General features: G+C 49.0%; 2 protein-coding genes and 1 pseudogene across 4 annotated transcripts in view; 1 reads left to right on the top strand and 2 right to left on the bottom strand.

Moving 5' to 3' along the window:
• The window catches only part of LOC143989785 (uncharacterized), a 60756-nt pseudogene extending 58633 nt beyond the window's left edge, over nucleotides 1-2123 (bottom strand). The window contains exon 1 of the transcript XR_013277075.1: nucleotides 1809-2123. The product of XR_013277075.1 is annotated as an uncharacterized LOC143989785 (transcript). The remainder of the gene's footprint in view (nucleotides 1-1808) is intronic.
• The window catches only part of LOC143989797 (uncharacterized), a 765658-nt gene that overhangs the window by 255736 nt on the left and 485692 nt on the right, over nucleotides 1-24230 (top strand). The gene's annotated exons all lie outside the window — the stretch shown is intronic.
• Nucleotides 1-24230, bottom strand: part of LOC143986910 (uncharacterized) — a 165590-nt gene that overhangs the window by 94416 nt on the left and 46944 nt on the right. The window lies entirely within an intron of this gene.

Below are 24230 nucleotides of genomic sequence, written 5' to 3'. Positions count from 1 at the left end.
ATACAGTATACATCATCCATTTATACATTATCTATATGGAGACTACACAATATACAGACGTCTGATCTATGGTATTAGTGGGGGGATGTTATACACAGGGATATATAGAATGATACAGACTCTCCTCTCTCTATATACAGTATACATCATCCATTCATACATTATCTATATGGAGAATACACAATATACAGACTTCTGATCTATGGTATCAGTGGGGAGATGTTATACACAGAGATATATAGAATGATACAGACTCTCCTCTCTATATACAGTATACATCATCCATTTATACATTATCTATATGGAGACTACACAATATACAGACTTCTGATCTATGGTATCAGTGGGGGGATGTTATACACAGGGATATATAGAATGATACAGACTCTCCTCTCTATATACAGTATACATCATCCATTTATATATTATCTATATCTAGACTACACAATATACAGACTTCTGATCTATGGTATCAGTGGGGGGATGTTATACACAGGGATATATAGAATGATACAGACTCTCCTCTCTATATACAGTATACATCATCCATTTATATATTATCTATATCTAGACTACACAATATACAGACTTCTGATCTATGGTATCAGTGGGGGGATGTTATACACAGGGATATATAGAATGATACAGACTCTCCTCTCTCTATATACAGTATACATCATCCAATTTATACATTATCTATATGGAGAATACACAATATACAGACTTCTGATCTATGGTATCAGTGGGGGGATGTTATACACAGGGATATATAGAATGATACAGTCTCTCCTCTCTATATACAGTATACATCATCCATTTATACATTATCTATATGGAGACTACACAATATACAGACTTCTGATCTATGGTATCAGTGGGGGGATGTTATACACAGGGATATATAGAATGATACAGACTCTCCTCTCTATATACAGTATACATCATCCATTTATACATTATCTATATGGAGACTACACCATATACAGACTTCTGATCTATGGTATCAGTGGGGGGATGTTATACACAGAGATATATAGAATGATACAGACTCTCCTCTCTATATACAGTATACATCATCCATTTATACATTATCTATATGGAGACTACACAATATACAGACTTCTGATCTATGGTATCAGTGGGGGGATGTTATACACAGAGATATATAGAATGATACAGACTCTCCTCTCTATATACAGTATACATCATCCATTTATATATTATCTATATGGAGAATACACAATATACAGACGTCTGATCTATGGTATCAGTGGGGGGTGTTATACACAGAGATATATAGAATGATACAGACTCTCCTCTCTATATACAGTATACATCCTCCATTTATATATTATCTATATGGAGAATACACAATATACAGACTTCTGATCTATGGTATCAGTGGGGGGATGTTATACACAGAGATATATAGAATGATACAGACTCTCCTCTCTATATACAGTATACATCATCCATTTATACATTATCTATATGGAAACTACACAATATACAGACTTCTGATCTATGGTATCAGTGGGGGGATATTATACACAGAGATATATAGAATGATACAGACTCTCCTCTCTATATACAGTATATATCATCCATTTATACATTATCTATATGGAGACTACACAATATACAGACTTCTGATCTATGGTATCAGTGGGGGGATGTTATACACAGAGATATATAGAATGATACAGACTCTCCTCTCTATATACAGTATACATCATCCATGTATATATTATCTATATGGATATAGACTTTGTTTAGAACAGTCAGAAGAATGATTGGTGGGGTCTCACCTTGTTAGATCTGCCCATACATCCTCCAATCAGATTGTTTGTACTTCCCAACAATGAAGAGACCTGAAGATAGTTCTAGAAAGGTGAAGAGTCCAATCACAGAAGATTCTGGAAGATAAAACCCGGAACCACGGCACCAAGAGAGTCCAACTTCTTGTACGGTATGAAGATGGAATGTGTGTGAATAAGAAGTTGATCTGAATGTTACGTACAATGACTTCCTAATGCAGGAAGAGGAGGCGGGGGAGGGGGGTTTCTTCTACTTCCTCTATCGGAGTCTTCTTACACAACTCATTGCTCGGAGCTTCCAACTTCCTCTTTCTATACAGAGATCAGAACAAGTCTAAACCTTCCTCAGGCTGGGTGTATGGGGGAGGGGGGGGGGGGTGTAAATGTGGAGCGATATGATTGGAGGATTTCTGAGGGGACAATATGTTGGTATTCAGAAGAATCAACAGAAAATGTCCAAATATTCATTTCTTCCTCATTATATAAGAATACAAAGACGCTCCATCAGAGACGTTCCTCAGACTTTGATGTGATCATCCATCGTCTCCATGTAGACATCCACCATACATAGACTGTCTGGTGGGATTATCTGTGGAGACCTAAACCACCGGTCATCTACCACAGATCCCACCAACAGATTGTACAGACAGACCACGGACAGACCTCCACCTTCCACACAAGACTTCTCCTTCTTCAGATCCCACCAACAGATTGTACAGACAGACCACGGACAGACCACGGACAGACCTCCACCTTCCACACAAGACTTCTCCTTCTCCAGATCCCACCAACAGATTGTACAGACAGACCACGGACAGACCTCCACCTTCCACACAAGACTTCTCCTTCTTCAGATCCCACCAACAGATTGTACAGACAGACCACGGACAGACCTCCACCTTCCACACAAGACTTCTCCTTCTTCAGATCCCACCAACAGATTGTACAGACAGACCACGGACAGACCTCCACCTTCCACACAAGACTTCTCCTTCTTCAGATCCCACCAACAGATTGTACAGACAGACCACGGACAGACCTCCACCTTCCACACAAGACTTCTCCTTCTTCAGATCCCACCAACAGATTGTACAGACAGACCACGGACAGACCTCCACCTTCCACACAAGACTTCTCCTTCTTCAGATCCCACCAACAGATTGTACAGACAGACCACGGACAGACCTCCACCTTCCACACAAGACTTCTCCTTCTTCAGATCCCACCAACAGATTGTACAGACAGACCACGGACAGACCTCCACCTTCCACACAAGACTTCTCCTTCTTCAGATCCCACCAACAGATTGTACAGACAGACCACGGACAGACCACGGACAGACCTCCACCTTCCACACAAGACTTCTCCTTCTCCAGATCCCACCAACAGATTGTACAGACAGACCACGGACAGACCTCCACCTTCCACACAAGACTTCTCCTTCTTCAGATCCCACCAACAGATTGTACAGACAGACCACGGACAGACCTCCACCTTCCACACAAGACTTCTCCTTCTTCAGATCCCACCAACAGATTGTACAGACAGACCACGGACAGACCTCCACCTTCCACACAAGACTTCTCCTTCTTCAGATCCCACCAACAGATTGTACAGACAGACCACGGACAGACCTCCACCTTCCACACAAGACTTCTCCTTCTTCAGATCCCACCAACAGATTGTACAGACAGACCACGGACAGACCTCCACCTTCCACACAAGACTTCTCCTTCTTCAGATCCCACCAACAGATTGTACAGACAGACCACGGACAGACCTCCACCTTCCACACAAGACTTCTCCTTCTTCAGATCCCACCAACAGATTGTACAGACAGACCACGGACAGACCTCCACCTTCCACACAAGACTTCTCCTTCTTCAGATCCCACCAACAGATTGTACAGACAGACCACGGACAGACCACGGACAGACCTCCACCTTCCACACAAGACTTCTCCTTCTCCAGATCCCACCAACAGATTGTACAGACAGACCACGGACAGACCTCCACCTTCCACACAAGACTTCTCCTTCTTCAGATCCCACCAACAGATTGTACAGACAGACCACGGACAGACCTCCACCTTCCACACAAGACTTCTCCTTCTTCAGATCCCACCAACAGATTGTACAGACAGACCACGGACAGACCTCCACCTTCCACACAAGACTTCTCCTTCTTCAGATCCCACCAACAGATTGTACAGACAGACCACGGACAGACCTCCACCTTCCACACAAGACTTCTCCTTCTTCAGATCCCACCAACAGATTGTACAGACAGACCACGGACAGACCTCCACCTTCCACACAAGACTTCTCCTTCTTCAGATCCCACCAACAGATTGTACAGACAGACCACGGACAGACCTCCACCTTCCACACAAGACTTCTCCTTCTTCAGATCCCACCAACACATTGTACAGACAGACCACGGACAGACCTCCACCTTCCACACAAGACTTCTCCTTCTTCAGATCCCACCAACAGATTGTACAGACAGACCACGGACAGACCTCCACCTTCCACACAAGACTTCTCCTTCTCCAGATCCCACCAACAGATTGTACAGACAGACCACGGACAGACCTCCACCTTCCACACAAGACTTCTCCTTCTTCAGATCCCACCAACAGATTGTACAGACAGACCACGGACAGACCTCCACCTTCCACACAAGACTTCTCCTTCTTCAGATCCCACCAACAGATTGTACAGACAGACCACGGACAGACCTCCACCTTCCACACAAGACTTCTCCTTCTTCAGATCCCACCAACAGATTGTACAGACAGACCACGGACAGACCTCCACCTTCCACACAAGACTTCTCCTTCTTCAGATCCCACCAACAGATTGTACAGACAGACCACGGACAGACCTCCACCTTCCACACAAGACTTCTCCTTCTTCAGATCCCACCAACAGATTGTACAGACAGACCACGGACAGACCTCCACCTTCCACACAAGACTTCTCCTTCTTCAGATCCCACCAACAGATTGTACAGACAGACCACGGACAGACCTCCACCTTCCACACAAGACTTCTCCTTCTTCAGATCCCACCAACAGATTGTACAGACAGACCACGGACAGACCACGGACAGACCTCCACCTTCCACACAAGACTTCTCCTTCTCCAGATCCCACCAACAGATTGTACAGACAGACCACGGACAGACCTCCACCTTCCACACAAGACTTCTCCTTCTTCAGATCCCACCAACAGATTGTACAGACAGACCACGGACAGACCTCCACCTTCCACACAAGACTTCTCCTTCTTCAGATCCCACCAACAGATTGTACAGACAGACCACGGACAGACCTCCACCTTCCACACAAGACTTCTCCTTCTTCAGATCCCACCAACAGATTGTACAGACAGACCACGGACAGACCTCCACCTTCCACACAAGACTTCTCCTTCTTCAGATCCCACCAACAGATTGTACAGACAGACCACGGACAGACCTCCACCTTCCACACAAGACTTCTCCTTCTTCAGATCCCACCAACAGATTGTACAGACAGACCACGGACAGACCTCCACCTTCCACACAAGACTTCTCCTTCTTCAGATCCCACCAACAGATTGTACAGACAGACCACGGACAGACCTCCACCTTCCACACAAGACTTCTCCTTCTTCAGATCCCACCAACAGATTGTACAGACAGACCACGGACAGACCACGGACAGACCTCCACCTTCCACACAAGACTTCTCCTTCTCCAGATCCCACCAACAGATTGTACAGACAGACCACGGACAGACCTCCACCTTCCACACAAGACTTCTCCTTCTTCAGATCCCACCAACAGATTGTACAGACAGACCACGGACAGACCTCCACCTTCCACACAAGACTTCTCCTTCTTCAGATCCCACCAACAGATTGTACAGACAGACCACGGACAGACCTCCACCTTCCACACAAGACTTCTCCTTCTTCAGATCCCACCAACAGATTGTACAGACAGACCACGGACAGACCTCCACCTTCCACACAAGACTTCTCCTTCTTCAGATCCCACCAACAGATTGTACAGACAGACCACGGACAGACCTCCACCTTCCACACAAGACTTCTCCTTCTTCAGATCCCACCAACAGATTGTACAGACAGACCACGGACAGACCTCCACCTTCCACACAAGACTTCTCCTTCTTCAGATCCCACCAACACATTGTACAGACAGACCACGGACAGACCTCCACCTTCCACACAAGACTTCTCCTTCTTCAGATCCCACCAACAGATTGTACAGACAGACCACGGACAGACCTCCACCTTTCACACAAGACTTCTCCTTCTTCAGATCCCACCAACAGATTGTACAGACAGACCACGGACAGACCTCCACCTTCCACACAAGACTTCTCCTTCTTCAGATCCCACCAACAGATTGTACAGACAGACCACGGACAGACCTCCACCTTCCACACAAGACTTCTCCTTCTTCAGATCCCACCAACAGATTGTACAGACAGACCACGGACAGACCTCCACCTTCCACACAAGACTTCTCCTTCTTCAGATCCCACCAACAGATTGTACAGACAGACCACGGACAGACCTCCACCTTCCACACAAGACTTCTCCTTCTTCACACTGAGATGGAGGATCTACAATTCTATAAATCCCCATCAATAAGATCTGATCACACCGATTGATACAATAGTCCTGTGTCCAGTATTGTTGGTGTCTTCCTATGTACAGGATGTGTAGCGGACCTCTGACTTGGTCCTCCCATCTGATCCCAGGTTCTGATCCCATAATAGAGCAAGCAGCCAGGCACGGGGGATTTTCAGGCCCATAAATACATCTTCACTCAGTCCTCAGCAAGGCAGCCATCAGAAACTTTGGGGCCCCTTACACAGCTTTAGGCCTGGGGCCCCCCGGGCCTTATCACCAACATCCCCCCCAGGGCCGTCCCACTGAATCCGACCACTGGCTGTCCCACCAAGTCCTTCAGTCCACCCACTTTTATTATAACACTCTTACAACTTAATGTATGAGAATTAAAAGTGTATTCCAAGTCATCAGAGCTTGTATTCCTATATATTCAGCAACACGTTGGTCCAATCTAGCAAAGAGACATCCCCATATATTCAAAAAAGACGGCTCCATCCAGCGGAGAGACATTCCCAAATATTCAGAAAAGAGACAGCTCAATCCAGTGGAGAGACATCCCCAAATATTCAAAAAAGAGACGGCTCCATCCAGTAAAAAGACTGCCCAATCCATCAAAGAGACAGCACAATCCAGCAACGAGACAGCCCAATCCAGTAGAGAGACATCCCCATATTTTCAGAAAGAGCCAGCTCAATCCAGCAAAGAGACTGCCTAGTCCAGCAAAGAGAAAGCCCCGACAATCAAAGAGACAGCACAATCCAGCAAAAAGACAGCACAATCCAGCAGAGATTGCCCAGTTCAGTAAAGAGACTGCCCAATTCACTAAAGAGAATGCCCAGTCCAGCAAAGAGAATGCCCAGTCCAGCAAAGAGAATGCCCAGTCCAGCAAAGAGAATGCCCAGTCCAGCAAAGAGAATGCCCAATCCAGTAAAAAGACTGCCCAAACCAGCAAAGAGACTGCTCAGTTCAGCAAAGAGACAGCCCAATCCAGCAAAGAGACTGTCCAGTCCAGCAAAGAAACATTCTAGTCCAGCAAAGACTGTTCAGTTCAGCAAGGAGACAACCCAATCCATTAAGGAGACTGCTCAGTCCAGCAAATAGACTGCCCAATCCAGTAAAGAGACTGCCCAATCCAGAAAAAAAGACTGCCCAAACCAGAAAAGCAACTGTCCAGTCCAGCAAAGAGACAGCCCAATCCAGCAATGAGACAGCCCAATCCAGCAACGAGACAGCTCAATCCAGTAGAGAGACATCCACATATATTCAGCAAAGAGAAAGCCCAGTCCATCAAAGAGACAGCACAATCCAGCAAAGAGACAGCACCATCCAGCAGAGACTGCCCAGTTCAGTAAAGAGACTGTCCAGTCCAGCAAAGAGACTGCCCAATACAGCAAAGAGACTACCCAATCCAGTAAAGAGACTGCCCAATACAGCAAGGAAACTGCTCAGTTCAGCAAAGAGACAGCCCAATCCAGCAAAGCGACTGTCCAGTCCAGCAAAGAGACTGCCTAGTCCAGCAAAGACTGCTCAGTTCAGCAAGGAGACAACCCAAGCCATTAAGGAGACTGCTGAGTACAGCAAATAGACTGCCCAATCCAGCAAAGAGACTGCCCAGTCCAGTAAAAAGACTGCCAAATCCAGCAAAAAGACTGCTCAGTTCAGCAAAGAGACAGCCCAATCCAGAAAAGCAACTGTCCAGTCCAGCAAAGAGACAGCCCAATCCAGCGATGAGACAGCCCAATCCAGCAACGAGACAGCCCAATCCAGTAGAGAGACATCCACATATATTCAGCAAAGAGACAGCCCAATCCAGCAAAGAGACTGCCTAGTCCAGCAAAGAGAAAGCCCAGTCCATCAAAGAGACAGCACAATCCAGCAAAGAGACAACACCATCCAGCAGAGACTGGCCAGTTCAGTAAAGAGATTGTCCAGTCCAGCAAAGAGACTGCCTAGTCCAGCAAAGACTGCTCAGTTCAGCAAAGAGACAACCCAATCCATTAAGAAGACTGTTTAGTCCAGGACAGAAACTGTCCAATCCAGTAAAGAGACTGCCCAGTCCAGCAAAGAGACTGCTCTATCCAGCAAAGACATCACCATATAGCAATTGTGTAAAGATGGCAAATTCACAACACACACAGCACCTCCACACCTTTCAGGTGGAAACCCCCCCCCCCCCTCTCAGCACACACAGCCATCCCAGTCATGGGGAATCCTCCAGAAGGATTGATACACAATTAAGTCTCCACTTCTAAGCCCTTGTACACACGGTCGGAAATTCAGACGGAAAATGTCCGATCGGACCGCGTTGTCGGATATCCTGACCGTATGTGGGCTCCATCTGACTTTCTTGATCATACATCACGGGACACAGGAGCTTCATTACATAGTGGGTTATATAGGCACCTCTGGTGATTGGACACTGGTTGACCCAATTAAAGAGAATTCCTCCCCTATATAACCCCTCCCATTAGGGAGGCACCTCAGTTTTTTCGCCAGTGTCTGGTCGATGGTCACGTAAAACTTAGCTCTATGCGGGTCCCGGCGAGGGCCGAAGGGCTACAACAAACCGGATCCATACCTCGGGCCGATAATTGACTCCCAAGATGGTATGGTACCCGGGCCTCGTCTGCCGAAGACACGAGGTTTTGCCTGTAAGTCCTCTCCATTGGAAGACTGGACTCTGGGACAACCAGACTTGGGGTACTGTTTACTCAGGGCGCCCGTAAGTTTCTGGCAGAGTTTTTTACAAGGCCCAGGTAGGAGGATCTTTTCGTAAGAACCCCAGATACGCCTGAAGGTTGGCTAACAATACCCGCCGTGATGGGTGAAGGCTGGAATTGGTCTGAAATCAGCAATTCCTGCGGCGGGGAACAGGTATGGGAAGTCATCCTATATATTTAATATATGAATGGATTTCTTCATTGTGAGTAGTTGTATGTCTTACCTGGTTTCCACCACTTGAGGGAGTAAGAGCAAGCCTGATGCATACTTACATGCCTTTCAAACAAACCCGCTCAGTGAAATGCCTGGTTCTCCCAGCTATTCACGTTTCCTTGCAGTCCCTGCCACAATATAAATAAAAAAGGGGTCCCACGCAGATCAGGGGGTCCCAGGTCACTCCTTTTGGGTTCCCCTTCCCCCCTCCGGATCCCGCGGTCCTCGTGCACGCTCGCCGGGCGCGCTCCCGGCCTAATAGGGAAAGGGGGGGGGGTGTGGTTGCCAGCTGTGCACAATCAAGTGCTCCAGACTGCAATGCAGGCGCCAAAACGGCCGTTTTTAAAAGCCCAGAGCGTCAGGGGACTGTAAGGTGAGACACAGGAGCTGTGGGCTGTAAGCATCCGTGGGATTGGATCCAGGCGAACCTTAAGACACCTACTCGGCATTATATTGTGCAGTTAAGCTTATATTGATTTATTGTGAGACTTTAAGCACAACAAAGTGATTGCATTTTACACTAGTAACTCTGCTTTGTAGCTCAGTACTATGTCTCCTCGTAAGAGGGTTTCAGGGGCAGGTAACAAAAGCACTGGCAGGTCACCGCCTGGGTCCAGGGGTTCCAAGAGTGCATGCAGATTACCATCCCCCTCTGCAAGAGTGGAGCCTGCATCTCAAGACGAGTCAGTGCCCCTTTCAGGCTTTGCAGCCTCTCCTAATGTCGCAGCCCCGGTCTATGTCACTGAGGACTCCCTTAGGGCTTCATTGGAGAGTTTTGAAGGGAGGATAATGAATTTTATTTCTGCTTCCCTAAAAGATAGCAAGAAAAGGGGTAGATCCCCTCCCTCTGCTGAAATCCCTCTCTCAGACAGCTGCTCTGAAAATGAGGAGAGATCCCTATCTTTGGAAAGGGATCATGAGCAGTCGGATCAGTCAGAGGATGAGGAGTCAGTCCCCTCCTCCCAGGCACTCAGAAAGCAGGTGCAGTATTACACTGAATTGGTGCGTACCACGTTCAGAATGCCAGCTGCTGAAGTCGCTACATCCTCTGTCTCTTCCCTGGGAGTCAGAAAAGCCCCACAGACTGCTTGTTCCTTCCCAATTCATCCTTTAATGGCTGACTTGATGTATAAGGACTGGGGACATCCCGATAAACTGTTTACTCCTCCCAAGAGGTTTTCTATGTATTATCCCGTGGAGGAAAGTTTCACCAAGAAATGGGGGGCCCCATCTGTGGATGCGGCTATCTCTTGTGTGAATAAAAACCTAACTTGTCCTTGGACAATGCGCAGGTATTTAAGGATCCAGCTGACAAAAGGCTGGAAACCTTGTTAAAAGCCTCCTTTTCCATGGCCGGCGCTGTGGTGCAACCTACAGTCGCAGCCGTGGGGTTGTGTCAGTTCCTTAAGGAACAGGTCAAACAAATGTTTGAACTCCTCCCCAGCGAGGAAGTAGTGAAATATGCAGAGATGCCTCACATCTTATGTTTCATAATTGATGCGATTTTGGATTCTGTCCAACAAGCATCACGTTTGTCCCTCATGTTGGTACACAAATGCGTAGGGCTCTATGGCTAAAGAATTGGGCTGCTGAGATGTCATGCAAGAAGCATTTGGCTGGGTTCCCGTTTAAAGGGGAACGGTTGTTTGGAGAGGAATTAGATAAATTCGTCCAAAATATTTCGGGAGGTAAATCTACACTCCTTCCAGTCAAGAAGAGTAAACGTCCTTCATTCAGGCATACTCTCTCTCCCGAAGCATCAAGCTCTAAACAGTGGCGACGGCCTTCCCAGCCCTCCTCGGCTGGAAAGCCTCAGGGCCGAGCCCAGGGACAGAAAAAGACTTGGGGGCGGAAGCCTGCCAAGCAGACCTCCAAGACCTCCTTGTGAAGGGGCGCCCCCGCTCGGCCGAGTGGGGGGAAGGCTCCTGCAGTTTGCAGGCGCCTGGCGGGAAGAGATTCAGGACAAATGGGTGATCTCTTCAGTGTCTCTGGGCTACAGGCTAGAGTTTCAGGAGATTCCACCTTCTCGTTTTCTAAGGTCAAGGATCCCCAGGGATCCGATAAAGCAGAAACCGCTATTTCTGGCCTTAGATCAATTACTATCCCAGGGTGTGATAGTAGAAGTGAGCCCGAAAGATCAGGGTTCAGGTTTTTATTCGAATCTCTTCACCGTTCCAAAACCAAACGGAAGTGTCAGACCTATCTTGGATCTGAGAGACTTAAACCGGTTTCTACACATCCAGACCTTCCGGATGCAGTCTATACGCACTGTGGTTTCCTCCCTGCAAGGAGGAGAATTCATGGCATCAATAGATATCAAAGACGCATATCTCCATGTGCCAATATTTCCCGCACACCAGAAGTTTCTGAGGTTCGCGGTAGAGCAGCGCCATTTTCAATTTGTGGCCCTGCCGTTCGGCCTAGCCACGGCCCCCCGGGTCTTCACGAAGATTCTAGACCCTCTCTTAGCAATCTTAAGAGTTCAGGGCATAGCCGTCATGGCTTACCTAGACGACTTGCTTCTCGTAGAGAGAACTGCAACATGCCTAAGTCGCAGCGTCACCAAAACGCTAGAACATCTGGGCCGCCTAGGTTGGATTATAAACCTAGAAAAGTCGTCTTTACAACCGACCACCAGGTTGGATTACCTGGGTCTGATTATCGACACCGCTCAAGGCAGGGTGTTCCTTCCAAAGCCAAAGGCCTTGGCCATTGGAGATCTGGTGCGCCTGATTCTGGGCAGAAGATCTTCCTCCATTCGGTTGTGCATGAGACTGTTGGGAAAAATGGTTGCCTCTTTCAAGGCCTTTCCATTCGCCCAGTTCCACTCAAGGCCCCTGCAAAGATGCATCCTTGCGATTTGGAACAGGAAGCCCCAATCCCTGGATCTTCCTATGCGTTTATCCCCTCGGGCACGCAAAAGTCTTGTCTGGTGGTTACAGACCAAAAATTTGCTGAAGGGCAAAACTTTTCTTCCCCTCTCATGGAAGATTGTCACTACGGATGCCAGCCTGACAGGCTGGGGAGCCGTGTTGCAGGGAACATGCTCGCAGGGAAAATGGTCTGCGACCGAAAGTCTGCTGCCCATAAATATCTTGGAGATTCGGGCAGTTTACATGGCACTCAGAGAGTGGTCTCACAGACTGCGAGGTTTCCCAGTTCGGATTCAGTCCGACAATGCCACCGCAGTGGCTTACATCAATCACCAGGGCGGTACCAGAAGTCTGGTGGCCCAAAAGGAGGTGAATCGCATACTTGTCTGGGCAGAAGAGCATGTTCCGTGCCTCTCTGCAGTCTTCATCCCAGGAGTGGAGAATTGGCAGGCGGATTATCTCAGCCGCCAGCAGTTGTGCCCAGGAGAATGGGCTCTGCACCCCGATATGTTTCAAGACATATGTTACAAGTGGGGCACTCCAGACGTGGATCTGTTTGCGTCCAGATTCAACAGGAAACTGGACAACTTTGTATCAAGGACAAGAGATGCACTTGCTCAGGGGTCAGATGCTCTGACAGTTCCCTGGGATCAGTACAATCTGATCTATGCCTTCCCCCCGAGCCCGCTGCTATCGAGGTTCCTGGGAAGGGTCAAGAGGGAGACGAAGCCGGTCCTTCTAGTGGCCTCGGCTTGGCCCAGGCGACCATGGTTCGCAGAAATCATGAAGTTGGCAGTGGGCAGGCCATGGACCCTCCCTCTCCGGCCAGATCTGCTCTCACAGGGCCCAATTTACCATCCTGCTTTACGCAGTCTGAATTTGACGGTCTGGCTGCTGAGACCCACATTTTGAAAGGCCGTGGTCTTTCGGGGCCAGTCCTTTCCACTCTGGTCAATGCCAGAAAACCGGCCTCCAGGCGTATCTATTACAAGATCTGGAGGACATATGTTTCCTGGTGTGAACCCAGGAGATGGCATCCTAGAAGGTATGTCATTAGCAGAATCTTGGCCTTTCTCCAATCAGGCCTTGAAATGAATTTGGCCATAAGCACTATCAAGGTGCAGATTTCGGCCCTATCGGTCTTTTTTCAAAGATCGCTTGCATCACATTCCCTAGTACGGGCTTTTATCCAGGGGGCTATGCGGATGAGACCGCCAGTCAAACCTCCGGTATGCCCTTGGGATCTGAATTTGGTTCTCTCGGCCTTAGAAGCCCAACCATTTGAACCTCTGCATCTGGCTTCTTTAACTCTCCTGACAAAGAAGCTGGTGTTCCTAGTAGCCATATCCACGGCTAGAAGGGTATCAGAATTGGCAGCTCTTTCCTGTAAAGAGCCCTATTTAATTATCCATAAGGACCGAGTGGTTATGCGTCCCAACGGGTCCTTTCTACCTAAGGTAGTTTCAGGTTTCCACCTGAATCAGGATGTAATCCTACCATCCTTTTTTCCAAATCCTCAGTCCACAGAGGAAGAATCCTTACACACTTTGGATGTGGTTAGAGCAATCAGTCTTTATCTTCAAGCAACTGCTCAGATAAGGAAAACTGACTGTTTATTTATTCTGCCAGAAGGCCCTAAAAGGGGTCAGGCAGCGTCAAAGTCCACTCTCTCAAGGTGGATCAGACAGGTTATTTCTCAGGCCTATGACTTAAAGGGGAAGATTCCTCCTTTTCAGGTGAGAGCGCACTCTACTAGGGCTGTCAGTGCTTCTTGGGCAGTGCATCACCAGGCCTCCCTGGCTCAGATCTGTAAGGCTGCGACTTGGTCATCAGTCCACACATTCACCAGATTCTATCAGGTGGATGTCAGAGGGCAAGAGGATATCGCCTTCGGGCGCAGTGTACTGCAGGCTGCAGTTTAGGTCCTCAGGTCCCTGGCGGTCTAGAATTATGATCTGTGTCTCCCTCCCCTCAACCTGAGCATTGCTATGGGACATCCCACTATGTAATGAAGCTCCTGTGTCCCGTGATGTATGATCAAGAAAATAGGATTTTTTATATACAGCTTACCTGTAAAATCCTTTTCTTGAGAGTACATCACGGGACACAGGGCTCCCGCCCCTCTTGGGTTTTACGTGGTTTCTTATTGCTTTGCTACAAAACTGAGGTGCCTCCCTAATGGGAGGGGTTATATAGGGGAGGAATTCTCTTTAATTGGGTCAACCAGTGTCCAATCACCAGAGGTGCCTATATAACCCACTATGTAATGAAGCTCCTGTGTCCCGTGATGTACTCTCAAGAAAAGGATTTTACAGGTAAGCTGTATATAAAAAATCCTATTATTTCTTATGTCTTATGTTATTTGGAGCATTTGTGTTCGGGGTTTCTGCTCCTAAAATAATGCAAAACACCTAATTTGCATATTTTCCTTGGGCTCTCTTTTAAGAAGCATGTCCCACGTCGCCCTCTCCTACCTTTACTAATCTTCTGTGCCACTAACAGGTGTGGCAAGCTCATATTTGTACAAAATGTATCGAGAAAAGCATCTTACCTCTCACCAAAAAACAGGTACACTGTCTCTTTAAAGTGGTTGTAAACCCTTACAAACCACTTTGGCCTACAGGTAAGCCTAGATTAAGACTTACCTGTAGGTCCAAGAAATATCTCCTAAACCTACATGGTTTAGGAGATATTTGCCTGAAAACAGGCACCGCTGTCTGTCAATCGATGGTATCAGCGGGGGGGATATTATACACAGGGATATATAGAATGATACAAACTCTGCTCCTCTACTCAGTATACATCATTCACTTATACATTATCTATATGGAGACTACACAATATACAGGCTTCAGATCTATGATATCAGTGGGGGAATGTTATACACAGGGATATATAGACTAATACAGACACTCCTCTCTATATACAGTATACACAGTGGCGCACTAAGTGGGGGGGGCGGGCTGCCCCGGGTGCCACACACTGGGGGGGGTGTCAGGCCAGCGTCCCCCCCCCCTCCGCAACTAAAGAGGAGACAACGACGTGCCTCGGGTTCGCAGCCCACACAGAGAGAGCCCGAGGCACTGGCAGTGGGCGGCATTGCAGGGGGGGTGCGAGCAGCACTCGAGTGGAGAGTGACATCTGCTGGCTCAGTGATCCGGGACCCAGCGTAATAATCCCCTTCTCTCTGTGGTCGCGTCGCGCCGCGCTGCCGTTCTGATCAATCCCGGCAGCGGCTGTCACTCACAGCCGAGCAGAGTGAAGCCGCCTCCCCCTCCTGCATGCACAGCACTGTGTAGACAAGGAGGGGGAGGCGGCTTCAAGCTGCTCAGCTGTGAGTGACAGCCGCTGCCGAGACTGATCAGAACGGCGCGTCGTGAGTCACGCGACCACAGAGAGAAGGGGATTATTGCGCCGGTTCCCGGATCACTGAGCCGACAGGTGACACTCCACTCGGGTGCTGCTCGCACCTCCCCCCTGCAATGCCGCTGCCTTGGGCTTGAGGTACAGTATGGGTCCTTAGGGGAGGCTGTGCACTGTAGGGGGGTTCTTTACTGTGGTGGGTCCTGCACTGTAGGGGGGTCTGCACTGTAGGGGGGTCTGCACTGTAGGGGGGTCTGCACTGTAGGGGGGTCTGCACTGTAGGGGGGTCTGCACTGTAGGGGGGTCCTGCACTGTAGAAGGGGTCCTGCACTGTAGAAGGGGTCCTGCACTGTAGGAGGGGTCCTGCACTGTAGGGGGGGTCTGTACTTTAGGGGAAGATTCGGCACTGTAGGGGGGTCTGTACTGTAGGTGAGGATTCTGTACTGTAGGGGAGTCTGCGCTGTAGGGGGAGGGGTCTGTACTGTAGGAGGGTCTGCACTGTAAGGGGGGGTCTGCGCTATAGGGTGGAGGGGTCTGTACTGTAGGAGGGTCTGCACTGTAGGGGAGGATTCTGTACTGTAGGGGGGTCTACACTGTAGATGGGGGTCTGTATGGTAGGGAGGGGGGTCTGCACTGTAGGGGGTCTGTGTAACATGCAGAGGGTCCAGGGCTGTGAGGGGCTGTGTAATGTAAAGGGGTTCAGGGTGCTGTGTAATGTAAGGGGGTCCAGAGGTACAAGGGCTGTGTAATGTTTAGGGGTCCAGAGGTTCAGGGTGCTGTGTAATGTAAAGGGATCCATAGGTACAAGGGCTGTGTAATGTAAAGGGGTCAGGAGGTTCAGGGTGCTATGTTATGTAAAGGGGCCCAGAGGTACAAGAGCTGTGTAATGTAAAGGGGTCCAGAGGTGCAGGCTGCTGTGTAATGTAAAGGGGTCCAGAGGTGCAGGCTGCTGTATAATGTAAAGAGGTCCTTAGGTGCAAGGTCCTGTGTAATGTAAAGGGGTCCAGAGGTGCAGGGTGCTGTGTAATGTAAAGAGGTCCTTAGGCGCAAGGTCCTGTGTAATGTAAAGGGGTCCAGAGGTGCAGGGCGCTGTGTAATGTAGAGGGGTCAGGAGGTTCAGGGTGCTATGTTATGTAAAGGGGTCCAGAGGTACAAGAGCTGTGTAATGTAAAGGGGTCCAGAGGTGCAGGCTTCTGTGTAATGTAAAGAGGTCCTTAGGTGCAAGGTCCTGTGTAATGTAAAGGGGTCCAGAGGTGCAGGGTGCTGTGTAATTTAAAGGGGTCCAGAGGTGCAGTTGTGGAGAGGGGGGTACACAGTAGTGACAAAAAGATATTGAAGGATGCAGAGGTATGCAGGGGACACAGTGGGTGTTTTTACATTTTATGGTGGGGGGGGGGGGGGGTGCCAGATATAGGATCTGCCCTGGGTGCCAAATGCTCTAGGTACACCCCTGAGTATACATCATCCATTTATACATTATCTATATGGAGAATACACAATATACAGACTTCTGATCTATGGTATCAGTGGGGGGATGTTATACACAGGGATATATAGAATGATACAGACGCTCCTCTCTATATACAGTATACATCATCCATTTATATATTATCTATATCAGGGGTGTCCAAACTTTTTTCAAAGAGGGCCAGATTTGATGAAGTGAACATGCTCGAGGGCCGACCATTTTGTCTGACATTCTTTAAACCATTAAAATTCAGTCTAAGGCCGCGTACACACGCGCGGACTGTTTGCCCAACCTTGTTCGTCAAACAGTTTGGGCAAACAGTCCGCTCAAAATTTGCATGAGCGGACTTGCCCACACACGAGCGGACTGTTTGACGAACAAGGTTGGGCAAACAGTTCGCTCAACTTTTGAAATGAACGGACTCGCCCACGTAAGGAGGAGGCAAATCCGCCCATTTCGAGCGCGTGTACAGGTAGGCGGGGCCCGCGAAGGAGACGTCGCGGGCTCCGCCGCCTGGAATGGGCTTAAAGGGGAACCCCAACGCCGAAAAAAATCGGCGTGGGGGTTCCCCCCAAGTCCACACCAGACCCTTGTCCGAGCACGCTACCCGGCCGGCCAGGAAAGGGGGGCGAGCGAGCGCGCCCCCCCCCCTGAGCCGTACCAGGCCGCGTGCCCTCAACATGGGGGGTGCCTTGGGGAAGGGGGGGCCGCGCGGCCCCCCCACCCCAAAGCACCTTGTCCCCATGTTGATGAGGACAAGGGCCTCTTCCCGACAACCCTGGCCGTTGGTTGTCGGGGTCTGCGGGCGGGGGGCTTATCGGAATCCGGGAGCCCCCTTTAAGAAGGGGGCCCCCGGATACCGGCCCCCCACCCTATGTGAATGAGTATGGGGTACAATGTACCCCTACCCATTCACCTGTGGAATAAAGTACAAAAAAAAACACAACACATGGAAAAAGTATTTTATTGCACAGCTCCGGGGGTCTTCCGTCTTCGGGGGTCTTCTCGCCGGACTCCTCCGCTATGTGTGTGTAGCTCTTTTACTAGCGGAGGAGTCCGGCTTTCTTCCTCCCCGCCGCCGGCCTCTTCTCCCGACTTCGGGGGTCTTGTCCCCCTCTTCGGTTCTTCTGCCGGGCCACCGCGCCTGGTCCGGTCTTCTGTCGCCGTCTTCCGTTCTTCTGTCGCCGCCTTCGGTTCTTCTGCCGGGCCACCGCGCCTTCTTGTAGCTCTTTTACAGGCGGTGGCCCGGTCTTCTGTCGCCGCTGTCGTCGTCGCCGCCGCCGCCTTCCGTTCTTGTTCTTGTTCTTCTTCTTGTTCTTCTTCTTCTCCTGGAGATGTTGACTCGACGATCTCTCCGGCCGGAATGCCAGAGCCGCGCTGTGCGGTCACTTATATAGTGACAATGGGGCGGTGTCACATGGTATATGTCACATGGGTTGGTCACATGGTGACCCCGCCCCCTTACGATGTCATAGTCCCCATGTGACATCAACCCATGTGACCAACCCATGTGACATATACCATGTGACACCGCCCCATTGTCACTATATAAGTGGCAGCGGAGCGTGTCCCTGGCATTCCGGCCGGAGAGCTCGTCGAGTCAACATCTCCAGGAGAAGAAGAAGAACAAGAAGAAGAACAAGAACGGAAGGCGGCGGCGGCGACGACGACAGCGGCGACAGAAGACCGGGCCACCGCCTGTAAAAGAGCTACAAGAAGGCGCGGTGGCCCGGCAGAAGAACCGAAGGCGGCGACAGAAGAACGGAAGACGGCGACAGAAGACCGGGCCACCGGACCAGGCGCGGTGGCCCGGCAGAAGAACCGAAGAGGGGGACAAGACCCCCGAAGTCGGGAGAAGAGGCCGGCGGCGGGGAGGAAGAAAGCCGGACTCCTCCGCTAGTAAAAGAGCTACACACACATAGCGGAGGAGTCCGGCGAGAAGACCCCCGAAGACGGAAGACCCCCGGAGCTGTGCAATAAAATACTTTTTCCATGTGTTGTGTTTTTTTTTGTACTTTATTCCACAGGTGAATGGGTAGGGGTACATTGTACCCCATACTCATTCACATAGGGTGGGGGGCCGGTATCCGGGGGCCCCCTTCTTAAAGGGGGCTCCCGGATTCCGATAAGCCCCCCGCCCGCAGACCCCGACAACCAACGGCCAGGGTTGTCGGGAAGAGGCCCTTGTCCTCATCAACATGGGGACAAGGTGCTTTGGGGTGGGGGGGCCGCGCGGCCCCCCCCTTCCCTAAGGCACCCCCCATGTTGAGGGCACGCGGCCTGGTACGGCTCAGGAGGGGGTGCGCGCTCGCTCGCCCCCCTTTCCTGGCCGGCCGGGTAGCGTGCTCGGACAAGGGTCTGGTGTGGACTTGGGGGGAACCCCCACGCCGATTTTTTTCGGCGTTGGGGTTCCCCTTTAAGCCCATTCCAGGCGGCGGAGCCCGCGACGTCTCCTTCGCGGGCCCCGCCTACCTGTACACGCGCTCGAAATGGGCGGACTTTCCGAGCGGGAACAGTCCGCTCATTTCGAAAGTACAGCGGACAAGCCCACACACGGGTGGACTGTTCGCTCAAACACAGTTTCAGCGGACAGTTTTTCGGAATTTCCGAAAGACTTTGTCCGTCCAACTGTCCGCTGAAACTGTCCGCTGAAAGCCCACACACGAGCGGACTGTCCGCCCAAACACTGTTCAGCGGACAAGGTTGGGCGAACAGTCCGCCCGTGTGTACGCGGCCTAAGTGTTCATCGGAGCTCTAATACACGGCCCAACCAGAATTCTCCCGCCTTTGTGCTGTGTGTGGTGAACAGATGAGCTCGGGTGTGTTATTTGGATATACTGGATTTAATCGGCTTCTACCACACACCTTCACTTTAAAAAGGAAGTCTCAGGAAAAAATAAATAAATAAATCTTACATTTTAAATAAAGACATGTGAAGCAAAATAAGGGTCAGTGCCCATCTGCAGCCCCCATCGTATTGCCATGCATGCAGCCCCCATCGTATTGCCATGCATGCAGCCCCCAGCGTATGGCCATGCATGCAGCCCCCAGCGTATTGCCATGCATGCAGCCCCCAGCGTATTGCCATGAATGCAGCCCCCACCGTATTGCCATGAATGCAGCCCCCAGCGTATTGCCATGGATGCAGCCCCCACCGTATTGCCATGAATGCAGCCCCCACCGTATTGCCATGAATGCAGCCCCCACCGTATTGCCATGAATGCAGCCCCCAGCATATTGCCATGCATGCAGCCCCCAGCGTATGGCCATGAATGCAGCCCCCAGCGTATTGCCATGAATGCAGCCCCCAGCATATTGCCATGCATGCAGCCCCCAGCGTTCTGGCCATGAATGCAGCCCCCACATTGCCATGAATGCTTGGTGGGGTCTCACCTTGTTAGATCTGCCCATACATCCTCCAATCAGATTGTCTGTACTTCCCAACAATGAAGAGACCTGAAGATAGTTCTAGAAAGGTGAAGAGTCCAATCACAGAAGATTCTGGAAGATAAAACCCGGAACCACGGCACCAAGAGAGTCCAACTTCTTCTACGGTATGAAGATGGAATGTGTGTGAATAAGAAGTTGATGTGAATGTTACGTACAATGACTTCCTAATGCAGGAAGAGGAGGCGGGGGAGGGGGGTTTCTTCTACTTCCTCTATCGGAGTCTTCTTACACAACTCATTGCTCGGAGCTTCCAACTTCCTCTTTCTATACAGAGATCAGAACAATAAATAGGGGTGTGTATCTATCACAGGGTGGTATCTGTGGATACACTAAAAAGTAAAAAAAAAAAAACAGTTGCCACGTCCTCGTCATAACTTCAATAAAAAAATGATAAGGGAGAAGGGAAAGGGGAAAAGGAGAAACCTTCACACAAAAGACCTCAAGGAAAAGTGTTGGTTCTATTGGACTTTTTAGGCAAAAATAAAAAACAATATATTCAAAAGTATTATTTATTTTAAAAAAAACTAAAGTTTAGAACAAAGACAAAAAAGGGGATTTATAAAAACATATTAAGTATTACTTAATATCCTGTCAGGATTAGTACAGTCTACACATAATTCATATTCATTTCCATATATATCCAAAAATGAAGAGCTTATACATTAATACAGGAAGTAAATGAGACAGGATATCAGGTATAGAACTAAAACTTAGATATGTTCTAGAAAAACATATCTCCACAACATATCTAAGTTTTAGTTCTATACCTGATATCCTGTCTCATTTACTTCCTGTATTAATGTATACCGTATATACTCGAGTATAAGCCGAGATTTTCAGCCTCTTTTTTGAGGCTGAAAGTGCCCCCCTCGGCTTATACTCGAGTCATCGCCGTCTGCCTGCTCGATCAGCGTGTCGAGCAGACAGATGGCGGCCATTCTACTATTCAAAAGCCGCGCCTCTGTCTGTGATAGGCGGAACACTCAATTTCCCAGCAGTCAGTGGTCCGCCTATCACGGACATCCGCTCATCCTCATACTACGGACGAGGATGAGAGGATGTCCGTGATAGGCGGAACACTGACTGCTGGGAAATTGAGTGTTCCGCCTATCACAGACAGAGGCGCGGCTTTTGAACAGTGGAATGGCCGCCGAGGTGCCGACGAAGAGCGGCGATCCTGGCATGGCAGAAGGACGGAGGCTCGGCTCGGGACGGAGGCTCGGCTCGGGATGGGACAGAGGCTCGGGACGGGACGGAGGCTCGGGACACAGGTAGGCTGGACACACAAGGCTGCACGGACACACACACAGGGATGGATGGACACACACACAGGCATGGATGGACACACACACAGGGATGGATGGACACACACACAGGCATGGATGGACACACACACAGGGATGGATGGACACACACACAGGGATGGATGGACACACACACAGGCATGGATGGACACACACACAGGGATGGATGGACACACACACAGGCATGGATGGACACACACACAGGGATGGATGGACACACACACAGGGATGGATGGACACACACACAGGCATGGATGGACACACACACAGGGATGGATGGACACACACACATGCATGGATGGACACACACACAGGCATGGATGGACACACACACAGGGATGGATGGACACACACACAGGGATGGATGGACACACACACAGGCATGGATGGACACACACACAGGGATGGATGGACACACACACAGGGATGGATGGACACACACACAGGGATGGATGGACACACACACAGGGATGGACGGACAGACACACAGGGATGGACACACACACAGGGATGGACGGACACACAGGGATGGACGGACACACAGGGATGGACGGACACACAGGGATGGACAGGCATGTCTCACCCTTGGCTTATACACGAGTCAATACATTTCCCAGTTTTTTGGGGGTAAATTGGGGGCCTCGGCTTATATTCGGGTCAGCCTATACTCGAGTATATACGGTAAGCTGTTCATTTTTGGATATATATGGAAATGAATATGAATTATGTGTAGACTGTACTAATCTTGACAGGATATTAAGTAATACTTAATATGTTTTTTTAAATCCCTTTTTTGTCTTTGTTCTAAACTTTAGTTTTTTTTTTAAATAAATAATACTTTTGAATATATTGTTTTTTTATTTTTGCCTAAAAAGTCCAATAGAACCAACACTTTTCCTTGAGGCCTTTTGTGTGAAGGTTTCTCCTTTTCCCCTTTCCCTTCTCCCTTATCATTTTTTTATTGAAGAAGTCAGAACAAGTCTAAACCTTCCTCAGGCTGGGTGTATGGGGGGGGGGAGGGGTGTAAATGTGGAGCGATCTGATTGGAAGATTTCTGAGGGGACAATATGTTGGTATTCAGAAGAATCAGCAGAAAATGTCCAAATATTCATTTCTTTTAGAATTCCAATAAAACCTCATTATATAAGAATACAAAGAGGCTCCATCAGAGACGTTCCTCAGACTTTGATGTGATCATCCATCGTCTCCATGTAGACATCCACCATACATAGCCCTTGTACACACGGTCGGAGATTCCGACGGAATGTTTCCTATCGGACCATTTTGTCGGATAATCCGACTGTGTGTGGTCTGCATCGGACTGTTTCCGTCGGAATATCCACCGGACCCAATTTTCCAACTTGTTGGAAATATTTTCCGACAAACTGGTCCGATCGGACATACTCCGATCATGTGTAGCCTACTCCGAACGGACAAAGTGCCACGCATGCTCACATTCAAATTCCGGCACGGAAGCGCTCGTTCAGGTAAAACTACGGCTCGTAATCGATATAGCACATTCGTCACGCTGCAATGTTAAAAATTCTTTCATGAAGCGCATTCTCTTGTTCTTTACAATGCTGCAAGAAGGAACTTCTTTTGATGCTCATAGTCACACACACTTCTCCCCAACGCATTTCATTACTCTTTTTTAACCATTTCGGAAATACAATTTTATTTTGCGTCACATCTACACAATTTTAGATTTTGTTTATTCTTTTTTGGATGTTTTTGTTTTTTTAATTCCTAAAAATCTCCTTTAAAGACAGTTTGCTAATTTCTCAGTTTTTTGGGGTGTTTTTTGTGTGTAAACTTACCACAACAACATTATTTTATTTTTTGGTTTTTCGTTTTTAATCTACAGGAGGTTGTTTAGTGTTGGTACCCCTTGTTATTCATTTCACTTTGTATTTTTGAAATGTACCTGCCTGCTCACAAATAAACTGGCCTTTTGGAAGGAAAACACATACGCAAGTATTTCATCAAACAAAAAAAACCTTTATTTTGGTCGCAATAAAATAAAAAGAGGAAGGCAGCGCTGGAGAAACTTGTTACTTTGGTGCAGCCTTTGGCCCCCAGGGCAGACATGAACAAATTAGAATATCAAAAATTGGTGGCCTGAGGAGTACATATCTCAGGGAGAGAAGTCTGGTCCAGAAGTCCTAGAGATCAGGAAAATCAGATGCCATTTATGTCCCCAGGATGTGGTTCTTCAAGAAGCTGCATCTTCTGGCAGACCAGACTGAACCCAGGCCATCACTCACTCGTCTTCCTTGGGCACTTCCCTCCAGGCATCCTTCGAGGCTGTGGCTGGGCTCCTGTAGTTGGGGCAGGAGGAGAAGGAGGGCGTTGGTCGACCTCCTGGCTGCCACTTG

Source organism: Lithobates pipiens, unplaced genomic scaffold (genome assembly GCF_037356315.1).
Source record: "Lithobates pipiens isolate NorthernLeopardFrog02 unplaced genomic scaffold, aLitPip1_a1.2 Scaffold_18, whole genome shotgun sequence".
In the NCBI taxonomy this organism is placed as follows: Eukaryota; Metazoa; Chordata; class Amphibia; order Anura; family Ranidae; genus Lithobates; species Lithobates pipiens.
The sequence above is the reverse complement of the archived record's forward strand: the minus strand, read 5'-3'. Positions and strand labels throughout refer to the sequence as shown.